Source organism: Protopterus annectens, chromosome 16.part0 (genome assembly GCF_019279795.1).
Source record: "Protopterus annectens isolate FY-2018-M chromosome 16.part0, PAN1.0, whole genome shotgun sequence".
NCBI lineage: Eukaryota > Metazoa > Chordata > Ceratodontiformes > Protopteridae > Protopterus > Protopterus annectens.
Window position 1 is genome coordinate 623,485,843 of NC_056750.1, and position 12,226 is coordinate 623,498,068.

Sequence of the window (12,226 nt, forward strand, 5' to 3'; positions counted from 1 at the left end):
TGCAATTACATGTGGATCAGATATTGTTATTCTATCAATTTTAATGAATGGAGTTATATTATCATTATTAAATGAATTAAGTTATTTATAGAAAACCTTTTTACATGGTGATTGTTTTAACAACTGTGTCACTTGTTCATCTCTAACACATATAACAAGAAGGCTTGGGGTTTCTTTTAGATGCTTTAATACATAGAAACACATCAGGATGGATAGCAGCATCATTAAATACGAACAAACTAGTTAACAAACAGAGCTTACATACATACATGTTTATATCTCAACAGCTAACTACAAAATGGCAGTCAGGCTCGCACATGCTCAGTATTTAAACACTTGTCCAAGCCCTAGGATAGCTTCTTAAAGGTATATACACACATAATGATCTACATCTTCCTTCTTAAAAAGATTGCCCTTTATGTAAAACAATGTTAGAGATAGACATGCATTACTACATACATTGGAAACAAATCACAGTATTGCTTCATATCTGCTACAGGGTTTAGACATTCGACCATATCTTGTAATATAACAGCTGGGACTAAATTTAGCAACAGGGACAGTCTGCAGTGTACAACTCATATCAGAAATGTCATGATTTGTCAAAGGAACAGGAATGTCCTCTGGAAGTTCCTCTGGAATTGGAACACCAGACAACTCACTTTGAGATAAAGAGTCTTTTTCACAGGCTATGTGCTGTGGTATAGGCTCAGACACCGGTCTCAAATGTTTCTGATTCCATCTAAAAATTGCTCCTTCTGATTCCACAATGTACAATCTCAGCTCTGGATTAATATTCTTTACGAAATCAATCTGATCATAACCTTTGGACATTTGTATCCTTGCCACTTCTCCTTCTCGTAATGGATTGAGGAGTTTGCTGGTCTTATCATAGTAGGACTTCTGGGATAGGTACTTCTTCAACAGATTGGCTTTTAATGATCTGTTGTTTTTGACACATGGAACCAACAATTGACTACTGATTGGCAATGTGAATCGGGTTTGTCTCGAGAGATGTCTCTGAGCAGGTAAACCAAAATGTTTATCACGAGGAACATTTCTGAGATTCAAGACATTCAAGAAAACATTACTACTGCCTCATTTAGACTTCTCAAGTAGATGCACATTTTGCCAAACCATTTGACTGGGTACTCTGGACTACCTGTGACATGAGTAAAGCCCCATTCAGCAAATCTTTTGAACTGTTGTCTTGTAAACTGCGTGCCATTGTCAGAAATAACTTTGTGTGGACTTCCATGAAAAGCAAAATGATGCTTCATCTTAGTAATGACAGTACTATATGCCACGTTGGGATGTAAGTCAATCTCAAATCAATGGAATGAGAGTCTACTAACACCAAATAATGCTGACCATTCCACTCCAAGGTATCGGTGGCTACTGTCAACCAAGTTAGTTCCAGAATTTGGTTAAATTGAAGTGGTTCTTTCTGTTGATGAGGCTTTGTACTATTACATACTGAACAAGAAGAAAGTGCTCTTTCAATGTCTTGTGACATAGAAGGCCAAAGTACAAGTTCTTCTACAACATCTGGGTTCTGCAGTATTGTATACACATTGCCAAGCCTGATTCCAGAAACCCCTTTATTCAGCCAGTACTCCATTCCTTTCTTAACTATGTCTGTGTCAGAGAAGAACAATTTATTCTGGCCATTGTTCATAGGCTCATAGGTAGATACTAGGCTATCGGCCCTAGGGCCTATAAAAGCCTAGCCAAAAAGGTACCCTGGCTTTTGCCACCCAAGAAAATTATTTTCCTGTGCCCCTGTTGAGCAGAGCCACAGAGGTGATCCCTAGGGTGAATTTCCTATTTCCCATCCAGCCATCAAAATTTTTCTTGAAGAGTGCTAATGAGGAGCTTTGTTTGATATAGATAGGTAGTTTGTTCCAGAGTATGGGAAGTCTCTGGGACAGGAATCTATCCCTCCAGCATGTTCTGTTTATTGTGGTGACAAGGTTTAGGTCCCTAGAGCATGTAGCTCAGAGGGATTGGGATTTCTTTAAGTGGAGCATGTCCAACAGCTCTGGGTTTGACATAGCTTTGTATGTTAGACAGAGATCACCTCTGAGTAGGCGATATGCAATGGAGTAAAGCTGGAGTTTTTTGAGATGGGCTGCGTAGGGCATCTGTTTGAGGCCGGTAATACTCTTTGTGAGGTATTTCTGCGGCCTTTCCAGTTGTTGTAGATGTCTTGTGAGGTACATACCAAAAGGGGCATTGTACTCTACAATGGGTCTAATGAGTGATGAGTAGAGGGGAACAATGACCTCTTTTTTTCCTGGATGAGAAACCTTTTGTGATGAGGTGTGCCACATAGAAGGATTTCCTTACTACTGTGGTGATGTGATTATCAAAGGAGAGACTACTGTCCACCTGTGTCCCAAGGTCTCTTATCACACTTTCGGTGTTAAGTAGACTACCACCTATGTGGTAGCTCATGGGTACAGAGTTTGTACCAAAGGGGATGACAATGCACTTTTTGGCACTGAACATGAGGCCATGGCTTTGACACCAGGCATCTGTCTGTGAGGCCCTTTTGTAGGATGTCCACATCATTAGGAGTTTCAGTTATGGCTCCTAGTTTGCAGTCACCTGTGAACTTCATTAGCCAAAGACCTTCTGTGTTAGCCTGTACTTCAGAAAAGTAGATACCAAACAGGAGAGGACCCAGGACTGAACCCTGTGCTACTCCACTTGTTACTGGTCTAAAGTCAGATTTGGAGTCTGCTACTTTCACAGTGTGGGTTCTGTCAGTGAGCCAGTTGGCAACCTATCTTGTGATATAGGGATTTATACCTAGTTTAGTCAGTTTATCTATAATTCCAGAGTGGGGGATGGTGTCAAAAGCCTTGGCGAGCTCTAGATAGGCTGTGTGAACCACCATACCCTCATCTACAGCTTTGGTGACTACTTCAAAGAAGTCAATCAGGTTTAGGAGACATGATCTGCCTTTTACAAACCTGAAATGGGTGAGGTCCAGAGTTTAGAGATTACCAATGTCTTTATTTATAAGTTCCATGATGATACATTCAATGACCTTGCAGACCAGGCTCATTAGGCTAATGGGGCATTAGTTCCCGGAGTCTGTGGTGGCTCTCCCTTTGTGGAGTGAGATAACTGTCACTGTGCGCCATTCAGTGGGCGCAAAGCCTGAGGTGAGGCTATGACTGAACATGGTGCTTAGGTGGGGTGCCAGTTCATTCTGTAGTTCATGTAGAACGCAGCCTGGGATGTTGTAAGGCCCATGGATGCTGTGTTCTTGGCTTTGGAGACTGTGGTTTTTATCTGTGCAGCTGTGATTACAGGAAATTTGCATTTTTCCAGTATAGAGATGGACCCTTTAGGGGGTGGGGTAAAGTTAGCACTGAACCTATCTGCCAGGATGTTGTCAATATCAGTTGGTTCTGTATATTTAGTGCCATTGTGCTGTAACTCAGAGCAGATCTGAGTGTTGCCATTGAGATTCTTGGCATAGCTATAGAATGCTTTGTGGTTGTCTTTAGAATCAGTGGTGATTTTGTTTTCATAACTAGCTTTGGAGAATTTTATGAGGGATCTCAGATTCTTACTGAGGCTGACCAGGGAGTTATTCCAGTCATGGGATTTTACTCTTTTTTTTGCAACAGTTTCTTTCTTCTGTTGTAGAGTTTGTTTATGGCAGGGGACCGCCAGATTGGCTTTCTTTTTTTGGAGGATAGCATCTTGGTTCTGTTAGGGATAGCATGATCCATGCACTCGTGTAAGTGCTTATAAAGTGCATTTGTGTAGGATTTAGCAGTTGTATCTCTGTTGTCTGTCTGCATGGGTGTCGTGAAGTTTGCCACTTCTGTCTTAAGAAGCGTGAAGTTGGCTTTGGAGAAATTTTTTACGGTGGTTTCCCTAATGGGGGTGGTGGTAGAATGTGGATGTCTAGGCTGATTAGCTTGTGGTTGGATTTGACCAATGCAGAATTGACCTCTGGTGTGGAACACCGGTCGCCCATGTTGGTAATGACCAGGTCTAGGATATTGCTGCCCCTGGTGGGGGTGTGGATAAGTTGATCCAAGGCGTTGGAATTTATGAATTCCAAAAAAACGTTAATCAAAAACTTGGTACATGAGTAGTTTTCCCAGTTAATGGTGGGGTAGTTGAAATCGCCCATTATTAGGGTGTTGGATTGTACCCTAATATTTTCCAGTGTATCAAGAAATGAGGAGTGGGAATCCTGGGGCATTGTGAGGGTTCTGTAGCAAGTTACAGTTTGGATTGTGGTCTTGCCCAGAGTTAGTTGCACTTGGATAATCCCGGATGCATTATGCTGAGCAACTAGCCTGGAGGTGTGGATATCCTTAATGAATATGGACACGCCTCCACCTTTAGTGTTTCGGTCCAGGTTAGGTCTCCGAACAGTGTGGTATAAATTACAGCCTGGTAATGCAGGTGTGTTCTCTGGAGCCTTGAACCAGGTCTCTGTCGCTACACAGATGTCAATGTTCTCCATTTTAAGGAGTGCCTCAAGTTAATGCATTTTGAGGTTTCGACTTCTAGCACTGAGTATCATTACCCTCAGATTTTGCTTGCTTGTATGTGTTACGGTGGTGAATTTGTCATTTGAACCTTGCCTAAAAAAGACACTATAGGGGTGGCAAGAGCCTTAGCCAGTATCCGGAATCCCAAGGGCTTCAGGTATAGGCCATCTCTGGCAAAGCATCATGGTCTGTCGATCATGTCATCCCAGGCAGACAGATACTGGATCCCCTTAGAATGACACTAGAAGCTTAGCCAATTGTTGAAGTCAATCATTTTGTCCTTGTACTGTGGTATCATTCTGGGTGATGGCAGGATGCTACTCAGGGCTAGGGTCATACCTGCCTAGGCTACAAGATTGGAGAGTTCCTCCATGTCTCTTTTCATGTAGTCAAGGGAGGTACACCTCAGGTCATTCACACCAACATGGACAATGATAGAGTCATATTTGTACTTGTTGTGGAGTAACCTGAGTGCATGCGTCATGTTGCTGATCTTGGCACCTGACAGGCAGCTGACAGTAACCTTCTCCTTGTTTAGCCTGGTGAGTGTAACATCAGTGTGCCTGACTATAGATTCACCTATGACTAGAGTGTTGGGTATGTTGTTATGCCTTATGGGCTGTGGTTGAGTGGCACACTGAGTTTGTGGGCTATGTGTCATTTGGGTTGTGTTGGGGGGGTGGAGGTTGCATGCGTTTCTGCTTTGGAGGTCTCTCTTGCTTGAGCAGATTTTTATTGAGAGCCTCCGTGAATGTAGGTGTTTGTTTTGTGTTGCTATGTGCGTGTTTTGGTGGTGTAGGTTTTGAGGGACTATGTGATGAGTGTGGTGTGGTGTGGTGCAAGTGTTTACCTTCTCCCCTTGACTGTCTAGTCCAGTATTTGATGAAGACAGCTTTGCTTCCAGTTTGGCTATATAAGTGCATCTCTCACAGGTTGTAGTGTTGGGTGGTAGGAGGAAAGGGTTGTCTGTGTACATGAGGCAATTGCTGCATTGCCTCAAGATGCCCAGATTCATCAGGTAGACAGGAGAAAACACCGGGATATGACCCTTAGACATGCCTGGATAGGTGCTTATTTATTAAGTACTTAAAACTGTTTTCCTCTAGACAAATGAAGAAAGTTGAGTGCTGTAGTAATTTGTAGCTTATTTAGTGCTTACAATGAGTTCTGAGCAAGTACTAAGCTCAAAGAAACAGATTTGAGTGCTAAAACTAAAAAACTGGTTAGTTCTAAGGGACAATTTGAAGAGCAGACATTATGGCGCCAGGAATAGTTTAACCCTAGCTAAGCGGTGATGCATAAAGTGTATTTTTTTAATATAACAGTAGCGAATGAGCAAACTGATTTAAACAAATTAACCAATAAAAAGCTAAAAACTGAGCTTTGTACCACCAGTCTTTGATCATACAAGTTCTAACTGCACAATTCAGCCACTAGGGTGCAGGGGAACCTTCTCCAAAAAAGATGGCCTGGATTAGTGCTCAAGTTATACAAACAAAGCCATATCCAGCAGGTCTGAATTTAGTCTATGCTACAGCAAACAAGGTGTACCAATTTCAGAAAGAAACAGTTCAAATAAGCAGGCACAATAAGTCTTTAACCAGAAACTCCCAGCTCAGAAGGGCAGAATCTACCCTCCCCTCTCACAAGAGTGCAGACCACACCTTCTTAATGTAAAATAACTGACCCGAAGCCCAAGTGCTTAAACCAGAACGAATACACTTTTAGAATAACAGACACTAAGCCTTCAATTAGCAACTCCCAACTTAGAAGGATGTAAGCTAGCTGTCCTGCCACAACAGTGCAGACCACAAACCTTCTTAATGTAAAACAACTTGTCTGAAGCCCAAGTGCATCAACCAAAGGCTTAGAATAACAGTTAACATTTAATAAGGCTACTAACAAGCAGTAATAAATGCAGCAGAACAAATGCAATAAAGTAGGAAGAAACACAAATACAGTAAAAGCAGATGAATAAAGTGCAATTTTTTATATAACAATAGAAAACAAGCAAATTGATTTAAACTAATTACCCAATTAACCAGTAAAAAAGCTCAAAACTGAGCCCTGTTCCAGCAGTCTTCAATCAGACAAGTTCTAACTGCACACTCCTGCCACTAGGGTGCAGGAGAACGTTCTCCAAAAAAGATGGCCTGGATTAGTGCTCAACTTATACAAAGAAAGCTAGATTCAGCATGCATGAATCTAGTGTATGCTATAGCAAACAAGGTGCACCAATTTCAGAAAGAAACAGTTCAAATAAGCAGGCACAATAATCCTTTAACTAGAAATTCCCAGCTGAGGACAGACTCTAACCTCTCCTCCCAGAACAGTGCAGACCACAAACCTTCTTAATGCAAAATAACTGGCCTGAAGCCCAAGTGCTTAAACCAGAACTAATACACTTTTAGAATAACAGACACTGATCCGTCAATCAGCAATTCTCAATTTAGGATGTAAGCTACCTGTCCTGCCACAACAGTGCAGACCACAAATATTCTTAATGTAAAACAACTAATCTGAAGCTGAAGTGCTTCAGTTAGGAGTCAAGTCAAAAACCACATGAATGCTTTTTTTCTTTGCTGCATTCTGAGAGATTTAAGAAGTCTTCCTCATTACCAAATTTTTTATCAATCACTTCCAGACTGGTATCATTAACTCGGTCAGCAGAGTTGTGATGAATCCGTCTGATCACTATTCCTTTCACCTTCAACGAACTCAGGTAATCAATGTGTGCTTTTATTCCTGTAATATCACCATTTCCACCTCCTTTGATATTGTCAAAGGACTCCACTGCACCTATCTGGTAGATAACACCTTTCTGCCAACATTTCAGGCTAGGCATTGGCTTGCACAATAGCACCTGCCAACATGCCAATCCAGCCTAACCAGAAAAGGATTAGTAGTGCCCAGCGGGTTCAAACCCAGCACATAGTATTTGCCACTTTTAGCAACTCCTCCTTAGAGAGGCCTGTGAACTTAATTTCTTGATTATCTGGCACTTTGACCTTCACACAGCCATTCTTCTCTGTGTTGTCTAATGCAGTATTCATCGGCTGCTTCTCAGGATCTGTCACATCCAATTCCACATATTTCATGTCCACTTCAGCATCTTTACTCATTTTAGTTGGATGTTAGAGATACTTCACCCTATTTAAAATGCTGCTAGTAAAACAATGTCTTCAGGACTTGTTTTGACAGAGTTAATCATGTTTACTGGTAAACAGTAGCAAATACAATACTGATCATAGAAATAGTCAAAACAAAGCACTACAGCCTTCCTGTCATCCTTTCCTCTTTCAAAATACTAGTTTTCTCACCGTTCATTTGGTAGATTCAGTTCCTGGGTGATAATGATGCAAGATATTAATGCACTCTGGTTGCAAGGACATTGGAACGATTACCTTTGGACCTTTCATTATGATACCTTTCACAGCCAAAATCTCATCTCTGTATGGAAAATAAGGTTGCAGTTCTTGATGTAAACTAGATTGTTTTGATGGTCATCCTTGACTGATAAAGTGGTTGAGCCATGTAAAACTGGATCTGTAGCTGTGTGATCTCTCAGCTCATCAAGACTTGTGGAAGAAAAATTTCTTCTTCCATAACTTCAAAATTATCAATCAAATGAGAACGTTGATTGTCATTCTGTTCAGTGGTATTTCTGGGCAATCTGGATAATGTATCAGCAAGATAAAGGTGTTTGCCCTTCTTGTAGACAAGATTGAAATTGTAGTTTTGCAATCTCAGTCTGGCTGGGGCTGAATGCATTGGTCTTTTCAGGATTGTGACTAATGGTTGGTGGTCTGTTTCAATCTGGATAAGTCTACCATAAACACAATCATGGAACTTTGAGCATGCAAACACAATTGCCAAAAGCTCTTTCTGTATCTGGGCATACTGCTGTTCAGTTTGGGTAGGAGTTCTTGATGCATAGGCAACAGGTTGATCCTCTTGTAGAATGATTCCACCGAGTCCAAATTTCGAAGCATCACAGGAAAGTGTAACTGGTTTGTGAACATCATAGTATCTGAGCATTGGTGGGCTAGCAATTCTGTGTTTCAGGACATCAAATGCTCTTTGGTGATGCTCTGACCAAGACCAGGATACATCTTTGTGTGTCAGCTCTCTGAATGGTGCTGATAGTTGGCTCAGATCTGGAGTGATTTTGCCTAGGTAAGTCGACCATGCCAAGAAAATGTTTCAGGGCTTGAATTTTGCCTGGAGCTGGTATCTCGAGAATGGCTATTTATTTTGAAGGCTTTGGTTGTAGGTCTGTACTCGTAAATAAATGACCAACATAAGTGACTTCTTGTAGCCTGAACTTGCATTTTTGTCCATTGAACTTAAGATTAACTTGACATGTTTTTTCAATAACTTTTCTGAGGTTTCTGTCATGTTCTCCTTCATCACAACCTCCTAACTAGTATGTTGTCTACTATAATGGCACAAGGATACCCAGAAAAAATTTGCTCAACTGCGTGCTGAAAGACTTCACTTGCAGAATTTATCCCAAATGGCATTCTCAAAAATCTGTACCTGCCAAATGGAGTACTGAAAGTAGTGAGCAATGAGGATTTCTTATCAAGCTGAATTTGCCAAAATGAACTCTTTCCATCTAGGACAGAAAAATAGTGGCATTTGGCATCAAAGCTGCGACTTTTTCAACATTGTGCATTGGATGATGAGGTTTTTTTCAATGCTTTGTTCAAATCTTGTGGATTAATACATATTCTGATGTCAACTGAGCTTTTCTTATGAGCTATCATCATGGAAGATACCCATTCAATTGGCGTTTCAAATGTACAAATTACACCTTGTCGCCCCATTTTATCTAACTTGGCCTTGACTCTGTCTTGCATGGCTACTGGAACTTTACGTGCTGGTCTGATAACTGGACTGACCTCTGGGTCTAACTTCATGGAGTACACAACTGGAAATTTGCCTAGTTTGTCTTCAAACAGGTCAGCATAGGCAGACAAAATGTGCTGGGCAAAATTAGAGTAGTGGTCTTTTAAGCTAACACAGTGGACTTCCACATTAAATTAAAGCAGTCCCATTTTCAAACCATCTCTGAGCCCTAATAATGACTGAGCATGCCTTTTGACCAGATAAAATAAAAAGCTGTAGCATCTTCCCCTCTGCTGGAAGTAACAGGAAAGCACCACTGAGCCTACGGTTTGAATTTCTTCACCTCCATAAGCAACAAGTTTTGCACACCTTGTCAATTCAAGCCATTCACCTTTACAAACTCTAGCAAATGTTTCTGTAGACATAATATTGAACTTAAAACCTGTGTCAACTTTGAGTTCTGTGGGTTTGCCATTTATCTTAACAGTACAAAATACTTCATTCTTTGCCTTTAAATCAACTGCACTGACCATTTCATGAAGCAATGACACTCTACCAACATAAGACTAGGCTTGTCACAGTCTAACTGAGCAACTCATTTCTTAAAATGTTCCCTTTTAATAAAAGAATGTGGGCCTTTTGATTTACAAAACCTTTTTAAATTATTCCATTTATTGCATTTGTGGCATTGTTGACCAAAAGCTAAAAATTCTTCCCTTTCAGATTCATGACTTCTACCACAATTATGACATTTATGAAACTAGGTTGGGGCCCATGCTTTGAGTTTGCAGGCTCACTCTTGTGCTTCAATGAGACTGTGCAAACTCTGGAATTTGCTAAAAAGTTCTGGGGTTTACCAGTAGGTGCTGCAGGGGTTACATCTGCCATGTAATTGGGCCTGTTTCTCTTAGTAATGTGCTGCATACTATGAGCTTTATCACTGTGCCTTCTAGAGCTGCTCTCATTTGTAAGCATATCTGTGTGCTTTTCTGTGAGATCGTATATCTGACAAATCTCAATGGTCTTATTCAAAGTTAAGTCACAGTCACAAAGCAAAATCTTTCTCACAGCATCATCTACCACACACAAATCTGTCTTTTATCAACTCATCCCTTAAGTCACCAAATCTGCACATTTTAGCCTTATGTCTCAGGTCAGTTATATATGCTGCAAATGTTTCACCAGGCTTTTGATCCCTTGTGTAAAATAAGTGCCTTTCCATTGTAACACTTATCTGGGGGTTACATATTTCTCTAAACTTGCATTTTAAGCACTCAGGATCCGGCCTTGACTCAACTGGTACAACAATATGACGGTTCCCCCCTCTCCAGTATAAATAGCAGGTGCATACACAAATAAACACTCCATTTCAGTGGCTTCTGACCCAGCTAAATTAAGTAGAATAAACACCTTTGTACTGTCATCTGTATCAGAAAATGCAGCCTGTATGAAAATATCGTACTCTTGCTCAAACACTCTCCAGTTCTCAACAATATTACTGTCAAACACAAGTGCACCGGGTTTTTTGAAATCCATCTGCCATGCCCACAAAGTATGCCCAAACACACTGACAATATGATCCTTGTAGTTATGTATGAACAAACTGTTCTGTGAGCTTGTGACAACATTCAAATGCAAAATAAACTCTTTGAAATACTTTACTCTGTGAAATATGCTCTGTAATGACTGTACTTTGCAAAATGTGCCTTGTAATGGCTGTACTTTGGAAAATAGCATTATTGTAACACTGCACAAATGTGAACACTTTATACATTTCTGAAAACACAGATATCTTTGCTTAAGATGAAATATATATGCTTTGCGAAAATGCAGTCATTTCCCCTTGTTTTATTCATTTTATGCCATTCAGACTTTATTTCAAACATTTTTTGTAGTAATTCAAATATTTTATCAGTATCATACATATTGGTTTATGCAAATGTGATTCAGAATGTTCTATATGCCTTCTTTCATATTATATGAAACAAAATAGTACTGGGCAAGTCTGAATACCTGAAATTAATTTCTGACCTATTTTATGAAGTATGCACATTTTTGGGATGGTCCACTGCTGTATATTCCACCAGTATCTGGATAAGTGCCTTAAATTATTTTTGCCAAGTCGTTTTAAACTTCATGCCCCTTTGGTATGCCAGTACAGACTTCAGGCCCTTTTAGATATTCTGATTCTGGTACCATGCCCTTTAGACATGTCACTTCTGAGACCATGTTGCTCGTTCATCTCTAACACATATAACAAGAAGGCTTGGGGTTTTGTTTAGATGCTTTAATACATAGAAACACATCAGGATGGATAACAGCATCATTAAATATGAATGAACCAGTTAACAAACAATGCTTACATACATACATGTTTACATCTCAACAGCTAACTACAAAATGGCAGTCAGGTTTACACATGCTCAGTATTTCTACACTTGTGCAAGCCCTTGGATAGCTTCTTAAAGGTATATACACACATATTGATCTACAAAGTGTAATTAAAAATCTCCTTTAGCCTCTCTGATTTGACGTTCTCTGCTTACTTTATTAAAAAGTACTTTACTCTTATTTTTTGAATGCTTCCTCTACAAATCATTTTCAAGTGTTTTAGTTAAATATTTATTTCACCAAGTGGTGTAAAAATACCTACCATGTGTTTCATATTCAGCATCCAATATACTTTTGGAAAATATTTCTTCCATTAACTCATAACTAAACTCTACAGAATGTAACATAGAGTAATGAACAGAATTATGTGTAATGACTTGTTAGTTCACAGACTGTAAACATGGATACACTTTTTTAATTAAAGGCAGTTAAAGTAAATGTTATAGAACAGTGATCTG

At 40.0% G+C, this 12,226-nt stretch overlaps 1 protein-coding gene across 1 annotated transcript in view; it reads right to left on the reverse strand.

Annotated features, from left to right (window-relative positions):
* The window catches only part of ADAMTS13 (ADAM metallopeptidase with thrombospondin type 1 motif 13), a 1,149,238-nt gene that overhangs the window by 400,650 nt on the left and 736,362 nt on the right, over nucleotides 1–12,226 (reverse strand). The gene's annotated exons all lie outside the window — the stretch shown is intronic.